The sequence below is a fragment of the Sorex fumeus genome, unplaced genomic scaffold (assembly GCF_029834395.1).
Source record: "Sorex fumeus unplaced genomic scaffold, SorFum_2.1 ptg000037l, whole genome shotgun sequence".
NCBI classification, from domain to species: domain Eukaryota; kingdom Metazoa; phylum Chordata; class Mammalia; order Eulipotyphla; family Soricidae; genus Sorex; species Sorex fumeus.
In genome coordinates, this window is record NW_026606094.1 from 73,867,159 (window position 1) to 73,880,281 (window position 13,123).

Below are 13,123 nucleotides of genomic sequence, written 5' to 3' on the forward strand. Positions count from 1 at the left end.
CAAAAGCCCACCAAACTTTCTTATTGAAGAGTCTGGCCCAGATAACACCAACAGTACTGTAGTGTTAGACAACCTCTCTGACAAGGAATTCAGAAGGGAGCTACTTAGGATGCTTAGGGAACTAAAAGAAACAATGGAAAGCAATGCCAATAGAAGACAAGAGGATTTGAAGGCAGAAATGAGGAAAATTCAATCAGAAATGTCAGACCTGAAAAATCTGGTAGGTGAATTGAAAAACTCAGCGGAAGGCCTCAGCAGCAGAGTAACAGCTGCTGAGAACAGAATCAGTGAGCTCGAAGATGAAGTTCAGAGACTCTCCAGAAAAGAGCAGAAAATGGAAAAGAGACTCACAATTCGGGAACAGATGGCAAGAGAAGATCTTGATGAAGCCAAGAGGGGTAACATAAGAATTATTGGAGTCCCAGAGGGACAGGAAGAAAACCTTGATGAAGAAGAAGAAACTGTCAAAACATCATTGCTACAACGTTTCCAGAGCTGAAGAAAACTTGTGACCACATTCAGGAGGCCCGAAGGGTACCAGCTAGAAGAAATCCGAATAAAAATACCCCATAACACATCATTATCAAAATGACCAAAAACCTTAGAAAGAGACAAAATTCTGAAAGCAGCACGATCGAAGAAAGAAATCTCTTACAAAGGAGCATCCTTAAAATTCCAAGCTGATTTTTCTGATGAAACCATCATGGCCCGAAAACAGTGGTGGGACATAGTGAAAAGACTCAATGAAATAAATGTTTCCCCAAAAATACTTTACCCAGTGAGACTCTCATTCATAATAGAAGGAACAACACACAGTTTCACAGACAAACAACAGCTCAGGAACTTCATAGACTCAAAACCATGGCTACAAGAACAACTAAATGGGCTACTTTAAGGCAAGACAGGCCCCTCAAATACACCAAATTTCAACAGAATAATGGGACAAAATCCCATAACAATAATCTCTCTCAATGTCAACAGGCTAAACGCACCAATTAAAAGACATAGAGTGGCAGGATGGATTAGAAAATTGAACCCAACATTCTGCTGCCTGCAAGAAACACATCTCAATAGTCAAAGCAAAAACAGACTCAGAGTCAAAGGCTAGAAAACAATCCTACAGGCAAACAGCTCCCATAAAAAAGCTGGGGTAGCCATCCTAATATCAGACCACATAGATTTCAGAGTGAAGAAGGTCATAAGAGACAGTGAAGGCCATTTCTTATTCATCAAAGGATCTGTACAACAGGAAGAACTTACAATAATAAATGTATATGCACCTAATGAGAGACCAGCAAAGTACTTAAAACAACTACTCATAGATTTGGAAAAAGACATCAATAGCAACACAATACTAGTGGGAGACTTCAACACCGCTTTGTCACCTCTTGATAGATCAACCAGAATCAAGCTTAGCAAGGACATACTTCATCTGAGGGAAACAATGGAAGAAAGGGACTTAGTAGATATATACAGGACACTTCATCCTCAAAAAGCTGAATACACATTCTTCTCAAGCGTACATGGAACATTCTCCAAGATAGACCACATGCTGAGCCACAAAACACTCCTCCATAAAATTAAGAAGATAGAGATTGTATCAACAATCTTCTCAGACCATAATTCGCTGAAATTAGAAGTAAATCACACACAAAAACAGAAAACTAAATCAAACACCTGGAAATTAAACAGTGCGCTATTGAACAACGAGTGGCTTAGAAAGGAAATCAAAGAGGAAATCAAAAAATTCCTAGAAACGAATGAAAATGAGAACACGAGTTATCAAAACTTATGGGACACAGCAAAAGCTGTGTTAAGAGGAAAGTTTATAGCTCTATAGGCATTCCTCAGGAAGGAGGAGCGAGCACACATAAATAACTTAACCTCACAGCTTAAGAGCTTGGAGAAGGACCAACTAAAGGAGCACAACCCGAACAGGAGAAAGGAAATAATAAACTCAGAGCAGAGATTAATGACATGGAAACCCAAAAACAATCTGAAAGATCAATAAAACCAAGAGCTGGTTCTTTGAGAAAATTAAGAAGATCGATAAGCCTCTAGCAAAACTCACAAAGAAAGGGAGAGAGAAAACCCAAATAAACTGAATCAGAAATGAAAAGGGTGTCATTACAACAGAAACTACAGAAATTCAAAGGATCCTCAGGGAGTACTTTGAGAAGCTTTATGCCACGGAACATCAAAACCTCGAGGAAATGGATAAATTCCTAGACTCCTACAGATTTCCAAGGCTGAACCAAGAAGACCTGGAGTACCTGAACAGACCTATCACCATCAAGGAAATTCAAATGGTAATAAAAAGTCTCCACAAGCACAAAAGTCCTGGCCCGGATGGATTCACTAGTGAATTCTTCCAAATCTTTAAAGAAGACTTACTCCCAATCCTCTTTAAGCTTTTCCATGAAATTGAAATATCAAAAACACTTCTGAACAGTTTCTACGAAGCAAATATCACACTGATACCAAAAGCAGACAGAGATACTACAAAGAAAGAGAATTACAGTCCTATATCCCTGATGAACACAGATGCAAAGATCCTCAACAAACTACTAGCAAATAGAATCCAACTACTCATCAAAAAGATCATACACGATGACCAAGTAGGATTCATCCCAGGGATGCAAGGATGGTTTAACGTTCGGAAATCAATCAACATAATCCATCATATCAACAAAAGAAAAGATAAAAAGCATATGATCCTATCAATAGATGCAGAGAAAGCATTTGACAAGATCCAGCACCCCTTTATGATGAAAACCCTAGACAAAATGGGTATAGAGGGGACTTTCCTCAACATAGTTAAAGCCATCTACCACAAGCCTACAGCAAGCATCATCCTCAATGGGGAAAAACTGAGAGCCTTCCGTCTAAGATCAGGGATGAGACACGGATACCCACTCTCTCCAATGCTGTTCAATATAGTACTGGAAGTACTTGCAATAGCGATTAGGCAAGAAAAAGATATTAAGGGCATTCAGGTAGGAAAGGAAGAAATCAAGCTCTCACTATTCGCAGATGATATGATACTATACTTAGAGAACCCAATAACCTCCACCAAAAAAATTCCTAGAAACAATAGACTTGTATAGTAAAGTTGCAGGCTATAAAATCAATACGCAAAAGTCCATGGCTTTCCTATATGTAAACAGTGAGAGAGAAGAAAGCTACATGAAAAAAAAAACAATCCCGTTCACAATTGTGCCCCAGAAAATCAAATACCCAGGAATCTGCTTAACTAAGGAAGTAAAGGACCTGTACAAAGAAAACTACAAAACGCTACTTCAGGAAACAAAAGAGGACATGAGGAAATGGAAAGATATCCCCTGCTCATGGGTCGGGAGACTTAATATTGTCAAAATGGCAATACTACCGAAAGCATTGTATAAATTCAATGCAATCCCTATAAAAATACCCATGACATTCTTCAAAGAAATGGAGCAAACACTCCTGAAATTTATATGGAACAATAAGCCCCCACGAATAGCTAAAGCAATTCTTGGGAAAAAGAAAATGGGAGGAATCAACCTCCCGAACTTCAAACTGTACTACAAAGCAGTAATAATTAAAACAGCATGGTACTGGAACAAAGGCAGAACTGCAGACCAATGGAACAGGGTTGAATACACTGACATCTCCCCTCAATCATATGCTCATCTAATCTTTGATAAAGGTGCAAGTAATGTGAAGTGGAGTAAGGAAAGCCTCTTTAATAAATTGTGTTGGCATCACTGGACAGCTACATGCAAAAAAATAGGCTCAGAACTCTGCCTAACACCATGTACAAAAGTAAGATCAAAATGGATTAAAGACCTCAACATCAGACCAGAAACCATAAGGTACATTGAAGATAAAGTTGGCAAAACCCTCCATGACATTGAAGCTAATGGTATCTTCAAAGATGCCACGCCACTGGCCGAGCAAGTGAAAACAGAGATAGATAAATGGGACTATCTTAAACTAAGAAGCTTCTGCACCTCCAAAGAAACAGTGACCAAAATACAAAAACAGTCTACAGAATGGGAAAGGATATTCACGGAACACACATCTGATAAGGGGTTGATATCCAGGATATACAAAATACTGGTTAAACTCCACAAGAAGAGAACATCCAACCCCATCAAAAAATGTGGCAATGAAATGAACAGAAACTTTCTCAAAGAAGAAATCCGAATGGCAAAAAAGCACATGAGAAAATGCTCTACATCATTAATCATCAGGGAGATGCAGATCAAAACCACAATGAGATACCATCTCACACCTCAGAGACTGGCCCACATTCAAAAGAACAAAAGCAACCGATGCTGGCGTGGATGTGGCGAGAAAGGGACACTCCTTCACTGTTGGTGGGAATGTCCACTGGTTCAGCCCTTCTGGAAAACAGTATGGACGATTCTCAAAAAATTAGAAATTGAGCTCCCATTTGATCCAGCAATACCACTCCTGGGAATATATCCCAGAGAGGCAAAAATGTATAGTCGAAGTGACATCTGCACTTGTTTGTTCATTGCAGCACTCTTCACAATAGCCAGAAACTGGAAGAAACCTGAGTGCCCAAGAACAGATGACTGGTTAAAGAAACTTTGGTACATCTACACAATGGAGTACTATGTAGCTGTTAGAAAAGATGAAGTCATGAAATTTACATACAAGTGGTACAATATGGAAAGTATCATGCTAAGCGAAATGAGTCAGAAAGAGAGGGATAGACATAGAAAGATTGCATTCATCTGGGGGATATAAAGTAACAAAGTATGAGATTAATACCCAAGAATAGCTGAGATCAGCATCAGGAGGATTACTCCATAACTTAGAGGCCAGCCGGGTATCCGAGAGGAAAGGGCAGTTCAGATAGAGAAGGGAGCACCAAATAAAGGATGTTTAGAGGATCCTCCCAGGAGGGGAGATGCATGTCGAAAGTAGACTATGGACTGAACATGTTTGCCACTCAATGCCTCTTTTGCAGACCACAACACCCAAAAGGAGAGAGAGAACACAGGGGATTGCCCTGCCACAGAGACAGGTGGGATGGGGGGATGGGGGTGGGAGGGATATTATCCATGGTGGTGGAAAATGGGCACTGGTGGAGGGATGGGTATCTGATCATTGTATAATTGAAACCAAAGCACAAAAAATTGTAAATCTACAACTGTAAAAAAAAAAATAAAATAAAATAAAATAAAGGAAAAAAAAACCTTCACTGCCTCATTTATTTATGAAATACTAATCTCACACATGATGTCAACAATTTATTTCTTTTTCTTTTTTATGCTTGTTTTTATTGAAAATTTGTCACTTTTCTGCACTCATTTGTGGCATATAAAACAACATAACATGAGGCTGACACCTAAGGATATTAGATAGATGGGACAGATAGATTGCTCCATAGCTGGAAGCCTGCCTCATGAGCAAGGGGGGAAGGCAGCTGGAATAGAGAAGAGATCACTAAGAAAATGATGGCTGTAAGAACAGGTCAGGATGGGGAGGTGTGCTGAAAGTAGATAAAAGACCAAACATGATAACTTCTCAGTGTCTATACTGCAAACCATAATGCCCAAAAGTAGAGAGAGAGCATGGGGAATATTGTCTGCCATAGAGGCAGGGAGAGGGTGGGAGGAAGGGATATACCGGCGATAATGGTGGTGGGGAATGTGCACTGGTGGAGGGATGGGTGTTTGATCATTGAGTGATTGTAACCCAAACATGAGAGCTTGTAACTATCTCACGGTAATTCAATAAAATTTTAAAAAAAAGAAAGATAGAAATGGATTAAAGACCTGAACATGATTGCCACTCAATGCCTCTTTTGCAAACCACAACACCCAAAAGGAGAGAGAGAACACAAGGGATTGCCCTGCCACAGAGGCAGGGGGGTTTGGGGATATGGGGGTGGGAGGGATATTAACCATGGTGGTGGAAAATGGGCACTGGTGGAGGGAATGGTATTTGATCATTGTATAATCGAAACCCAAGCACAAAAAATTGTAAATCTACAACTGTACCTCATGATGTTTCTCTAATAAAAAAATTTTTAAAAAAGAGGAAAACTGATTTAAAAAAGTGAACAAAATAAGATCAAAATGAAATAGATATGATTACTAAAATAAAAAAGAAGCTGCAAAATTTTCTCTAAAATAACCAAAGGATACTCTGATAAGGGTTAATAGCTCCAAAGGCATATTTTGTACCAGGTCTATACCAGGTGCTGTGCATACAGAAACTCATGCAGTTAACACAACTCCATAAAGGTGGATATGCCATTGCCTCTGATGTTTAGTTAAGAAAACAAACTGAGAAACGTTTGCTAAGTGTATAATGGTACGCAGGTAGTCATGAGATAAGATGTAAACTATGACCCTGGAGTTCCGACTCAGAATCTTTATTATCCTTTTTTTGTATCATCATTCATGTCTTTACTCAGTTTCACATAAAATCACATGTGTTTTACTTTCATGCACATTCTTCATATTTTTCATGTGTATTTTTTCTTATTTTGATGAAGTTTTTCTTTTCTTCCTCAATGCTCTGATCCACCCATCTCTCCCAACTTCTACCCACAATATCCCCATGCATCATCTCCAATCTTAATAAATACTGATTTAAATTCATTAACAACTAAATTGCTTAATAACTACTTTCACTGTTAATTCCATCTAAACAAATCTGAATTTATAGAACATCAACTTGGGTAATTCTGGTGTATATATAATCTGGAATTATGTAATTATACATATTATAGTTATATATTAGTGAAACTTCCCTTCTTAACCAATTACACTAACAAGTCCCACATGCATTTTATTGTGTTTCCATCAGAGTGTGACAAGCCACAGGTTCTCTCATTTTGCTATCTACATACCGTGAGTGTCACGACCAATTTAATGACAGTGATGCCTTGGTCACAAGTGAACTTTGAATTTTCTGAGCACTTTTCTTGTTCCCTCAAAAGAACAAGCTCTGTGTATGTGCATATGTATGTGTGTAGCCTGCATGATGGCAGGAGAGAGAGAGAGATAGGGCTCAGTATAAAACTGGAGGAAAATGACAGGAACAAAATTGCCAAAGAATACATAACTAGAAAGCTGTTCTCTGTAATGTAGAACAGTTTTCTTTTGTTGTCTGTTTCCACCCCTATTTAAACTCTCTATTTCCCCCTTAGCCGACAATCACAAACTTAAGGCTTAAAGAAACTCTTCCTGACAGAGTGTCCGGTATCTGAAGTTTGGTCAGCGTCTCACAAGACTGAAACATAGAGTTCATGTGGCGCTCGCTGTTTCTTTCTGGATGCTCTGTGGAAAATCCACTTTTAAGCACAGTTCAGACACTGGCAGATCAACTCCACTTACTGATCCATGGTTCTCTCCAACGTCAAGTTAGCAGAGGGTGGTCGGTTGATTCCTTCTCTTACTCCTTGTGCCACAACTTTTGAATTTAAAGAACTTAAGAGATTACATTGGTTCTACCTAGAAAAACCCAGCATAATCTCCATTCTTAAAGATGCCCTGATTAGAAATTTCATAGTTTCTAATGAACATGTCAAAAGGTTTGACAAGAGAGCAAAGGTCATGGGAGCCAAGTTATGCAACCATAAATCCTAGTAACTTACTTAGCACTCTTTAACCAGATGTCATGTCATTATATGTCCTACTGCTTCTAAGTATGATCAACAACTCTTCAATCTAATTCTGTTCTAACAATTCTTCAATCTAATTCTAAGTATAATCATCAACTCTTCAATCTAATTCTGTTCAAGGAGTTTTCTCTTAGAAATGAGCAAATTAATTCTGAGAAGATTCAAAAATCTTTTAGGCACTCAAGTTAAGTAATAATGAGTGACAGAAATAGATTATAATGAGTAATAATAATATTGATGCTAAAGCTCAACCGACCTCACTTTATGAATGGCATATTTTAATTCCTTGTGCATCTTACAGCTTACAAAATTCTAACGATTTAATGGCTTTCCCCTCATGGTTTGAAAAGAAAGTTACAGTAACACTATGTTCTTCATTCACAGGAATGTTCCCTACTGTTTGTATAAGTCTGCAATGAAAGAAGTTTGTTTTGAGTTGCATTTCCAAGAGAGAGTGGGCAGAAAGTTGTTTCCATATTTAAGAATGACTTTGACTATAGCTTAAATTGATAACAAAAATTCAATGGCAAAAGTCAGATGAACTCATTTATGCAAAGCATGCAAGACATCATGATTACTGGCTGCTATGATGTAACATTTAAGTTAATGATAACTTGCATTAACATAAAATGCTTAAGAGTTTTTCTTGAGGGCTGAAGAAGTTGTGTATGATTCACTTTTAAATCCCCATGATGTAATCGCTCTCTCCTCTCTGGAAAGAAAGATGGCGGCCGCACGGGAGCCTTGTGGACAACAGGTTTGAGCCGGGGGTGGGGGTGGCAGGGACCTCATGGGAAGGGGGGCGTTCCGGTCCGTCCTTCACGCCTGACCGAGGTCACCAGTTGCCCCCCACGAGCGGCTCTCCGGCACGGCCACGACTCCAGAGCACAGAAACCAATCTCTTAACTATCTAACTTTTAATAGAAATACTTCCAGGGTTAATAAGTAAAATAGCAGAAATCCAAAACCGCGTGGCCGCTATTGCAGCCGCGCAACATCATTTAATTCTTAAAACCCAGCTGTAGAAAGCAAATCATTTCACAACGCTTTTTCAGCATGTCTGATTTGGGGGGGGGGGGGGGGGGTCATAAACTCTAAATAATAATGGTGCATTTTTTATTGAAACCATGAATCTAGTCAAAGTAGATAGAGTGTTAACTAGAACTCATCTGCCTCACAGGAATTGGGAGGGGTGGGAGGTGGGGTTCTATTGGGGTTTGTGGTTAAAAATAAGTATTGGTAAAGGGAAATGTGTTTGATATTTACATGACTGAGACCTAAACCTGAAAGCTCTGTAACTTTTCCCACAGTGATTCAATAAATAAATAAATTATAAAAAAAATAAATTAAAATGGTAAACCAAAAATAAATAAATAAATAAATAAATAAATCCCCATGATGTAGTACGCACAGTAGGCAGTAAGTGGAAGAGATGAGCTCAAAGTATATTTTCACATCCGGTTTGTTCTTTACCACAGTACTCCGAAGTATCATAGGAATATTAAAGATGTCTTTTTGGTCGAGAGTACTGCAGAAGCAGGACTAAATATTTAAATGCCTGCAATCCAGATATGTCCTGGCTCCTTCCTTCTTCTCTAAACTTTAGTATTTGGTTTTCGTGGCCACACCCAGTGGTGCTCGGGGGCTGACTCCTTGCTCTGTGCTCAGGATCTCTCCTGGCAGTACTTGGGGGCCATAAGCAGTGATTAAACCAGGGTCAGCCACATGTAAGACAAAATCCTTAACCACTGTATTTGCTCTTTCTCTTTGGTCCCTATCCATGCTGTATCTCTGTACGCATACACACTGATCTCATCTGGTCCATGACTGCTACGAAGCTGTCAGGAGAGCCTTCATACTGGTCCTCCACTCATTCTGCTCACATCCTCTTCCTCAGGTCTTAGTATTGCACAGCTCATGCCTAAAATCACTTTACATCAGGCCAAATACTACCTTTGGAGAGAGGATTTTCCCGTCCTACTTTAATTCTTGGTTGAACACTGATGACATTCTCTGGCTCTTATTCTCACTGTTCTATCTGAAATCTCTCACTAGGATGACTATTCTGTACTATCTCCATATGCATCCTCATCCTGCAAGAAGAGACCCAGAATGTTTGTTCTCAGTATATATTTAGGTTTAGTTTTTGAAACTTTAATTGATTCCACCTTGTTTTTATTACGATAGTTTCATTAGTTATTTTAATATCAAGCAGAGTAAGAACTATCCAACCACAAACATTATCTTTTTCAAAATTGTCTTAACTAAGGTGTGGAATATTTAATTCACATAAATTGCAGGGCCAGCTGATCATAGATTTCATATTAAATTTTATGAGAAGTTTCAGTGGTATTACTTTTAATCCATTTTTTTTAGTAATTTCCACACCTATGGGTGCATGAAGACCATAAGGGCTATACCCAACAGTGTGGGGAGGGGGCATGTAGTGTCAGAGGTGGCATTCGGAGACATGCACTGCATATACCAGGTTGCACTCCACCCTTGAGCTGTCTCTCTGGCACCTGCTTTGAATTTAGAAACTAGTTTGAGGAAGCAGACATCTGCATAAAATCTACATTTATTCTTCCACTTGTTTAAAAATTCATCTTGGTGCCTTTGATTCATTTTCATTGTTTCCTCGGAGAGCCTGGCCAGCTACCGAGAGTATTCTATATGCCAAACACAGTAACAACAAAGTCTCCAATGGAGACGTTACTGGGCCCGCTCGAGCAAATCGAGGATCAACGGGAGGGCCTTTACCTTACTTTACCTTACCTTTACCTTACATTTTTAAAACTGCTAGGAATATATATTATTTCTATGATGCTTATTAATTTTCAGTGAATAAGACAACTAATTTGCCCAGCTCTTACTGAGAGTTGATCTAATAATTTGAATTATTTACTGGATTTTGTAAAATATAGTAAACAAATTATTATTGTAGTGTGCTTTCCAATTTTTTTGGATGTCATATTGCATTATCTAAGACCTCTAGGAAAAGACACAGTAGCAATATTAATGTGGACCATTGGCTCTGAACTTACTCGGAAAAAACATTATCCATTGAATAATACTTTACTAAACTGAGTTAGTATCCTCTATAGTATTTCTATAATGCAAAAAATAGGCTTTTTAGGGGCAGGAACAATAATTCAGTGGGTAGGGCATTGGCCCTGCACATGGTCGACCTGGATTCGATCCCCGGCTTCCCATATGGTCCCCTGAGCACCGCCATGAGTTACACCTGAGCATCACTGGGGGTGACCCAAATACCCCTAAAACTGGGTTTTTAAAAGAATATTTTCTTGCCTTTTTATTTCACTTTTTAAATTTTTTTTTTATTGAATCACTGTGATATAGTTACAGACTTACAAACTTTCATGATTACATTTCAGTAATACAATGATCGGGTACCCATGCCTCTACCAGTACCAATTCTCTACCATCAATGTTCCCAGTCTCCCTCCCACAACCCCCACCCCTTACTACCCCCTGCCTCTGTGGCAGGCACATTCCCTTTCACTCTCTCTCTCTCTCCTTTTGGATGTTATGGTTTGCAATACAGGTATTATGAGGCCATCACATTTGGTCCATAGTCTACTTTCAGCATACATCTCCCATTCCGAGCAATCCCTCCAACCATCATTTACTTAGTGGTCCCTTCTCTATCCCAGCTGCCTTTTCCCCCAGCATGTGAGACCAGCTTCCATGCTGCGGTGTGATTCTCCTGGCCCTTATCTCTACTGTGCTTAGGTGTGAGTCTCCAATTATGTTACTTTATATTCCACAAATGAGTGCAGTCATTCTATGTCTGTCCCTCTCTTTCTGACTCATTTCATTTTGCATGATACTCTCCATGTTCATATGCAAATTTCATGATTTCATCTTTTCTAACAGCTGCATAGTATTCCATTGTGTAGATATACCAAAGTTTTTTTAATCAGTCATCTGTTCTTGGGCACTCCGGTTTTTTTCAGATTCTGGCTATTGTAAATAGTGCTGCAATAAACATACAAGTGAAGATGTCATTTCTACTGATTTTTTTTTGTACCTCCGGGATATATTCCCAGAAGTAGTATTGATGGGTCATATGGGAGCTCAATTTCTAGTTTTTGGAAGAATGTCCATATTGTTTTACAAAAAGGTTGGACTAGTTGGCATTCCTATCAAAAGTAAAAGAGAGTCCCTTTTCTCCCCTCACGTCCATGCCAGCACTGGTTGTTTTTGTTCTTTTTGATGTGTAACAGTTTCTGTGGTGTAAGATGGTAATTCACTGTTGTTTTAATTTGCATCTCCCTTATGGTTAATGATATAGAGCATTTTTATGTGCCTTTTGGCCATCTGAATTTCTAAAAGAATATTTTTAAATAGTAGCTTTATAGTATAGAAAAGCTAAAAACTGGCTGACACATTTTGTGGAAATCCTGCACGGTTTTAATAACAAATCCCAATGTCTGAGAGTCCTCTCTCAGACTTCCTAATTTTCCTAATTTTGAAGTTCTATCCCTTTTTGAAGCCTTGGCACTTTTACAAGGTAAAATACATTTCACTATTTTAGAAAGGAGGAAATCCTGACTTAGACTTGAGCAATTTTTCACAGGTCACAAAATTTAATAAGTAATTAAGTCAGAATTTATATCCAACTATATCTAGCTCAAAATCCTACACTCCTCCCACTGTATTCCATTTTTAATTCAATGAGACATCAAACAAAATCTATTAGCGTGCTTTAAAAAGAACAAATTTGTTGTGGGTTTGGGGGAGCTGATTAAGAACCCCCACCCAAAGAATGTCTATAATGATATCAGTTCTGAAGATTTCAAAGTAAAAAGTCATAAAGGCATAGTTGTTTGTCACTAATAACTATATATGTACATAAATATGTGTATACACATATGTGTTCTACATAATAATGGCTTATAAAAAGGCAAAAAGCACAAACACAACCATGTTGTGTATGTCAGTTAATAGAAAAGATTATAAAACAGAGACTCAAAAACATGTAGATATCAAAAATTGAAACCAAAAACGTAAATGTTAAAAGTAAAAATTGATTTCTAGGCTCAAAAGAATAAATAAGAAGGCAAATAAAAAGCATGAGAATAACCTTAATGCTTGTGAAAATAACCTAGTGGTTAAAACAAACTTGACTTTGCACAGCATGGCTGCCACGTACACTCAATATGATTTGGGTATGCATGGATATCATGATTGACCATAGCAAGAGGTGAATAGCACTACTCTCCATACCTGAGAATACATATTTATTGACATAACATATGGTTAGCTTGGTTATAATCTGGTAAGGATGGTAATCACCACAATTATCCATTCCACTAGTCAAGAATGAAAATTTAGAGGCAAGAGGAAACACAAAGACTTCACAAGACTGGTTAGATAATTCCTGGGTAACGGGAAGCTCCACAAAATGAGGCACTTCTTGCAGCTTTGATATCTTGAGAATTGAAAAACCCA

At 38.4% G+C, this 13,123-nt stretch overlaps 1 protein-coding gene across 7 annotated transcripts in view; it reads right to left on the bottom strand.

The window, feature by feature from the left end:
• Positions 1–13,123, bottom strand: part of PDE1C (phosphodiesterase 1C) — a 661,768-nt gene that overhangs the window by 118,901 nt on the left and 529,744 nt on the right. The window lies entirely within an intron of this gene.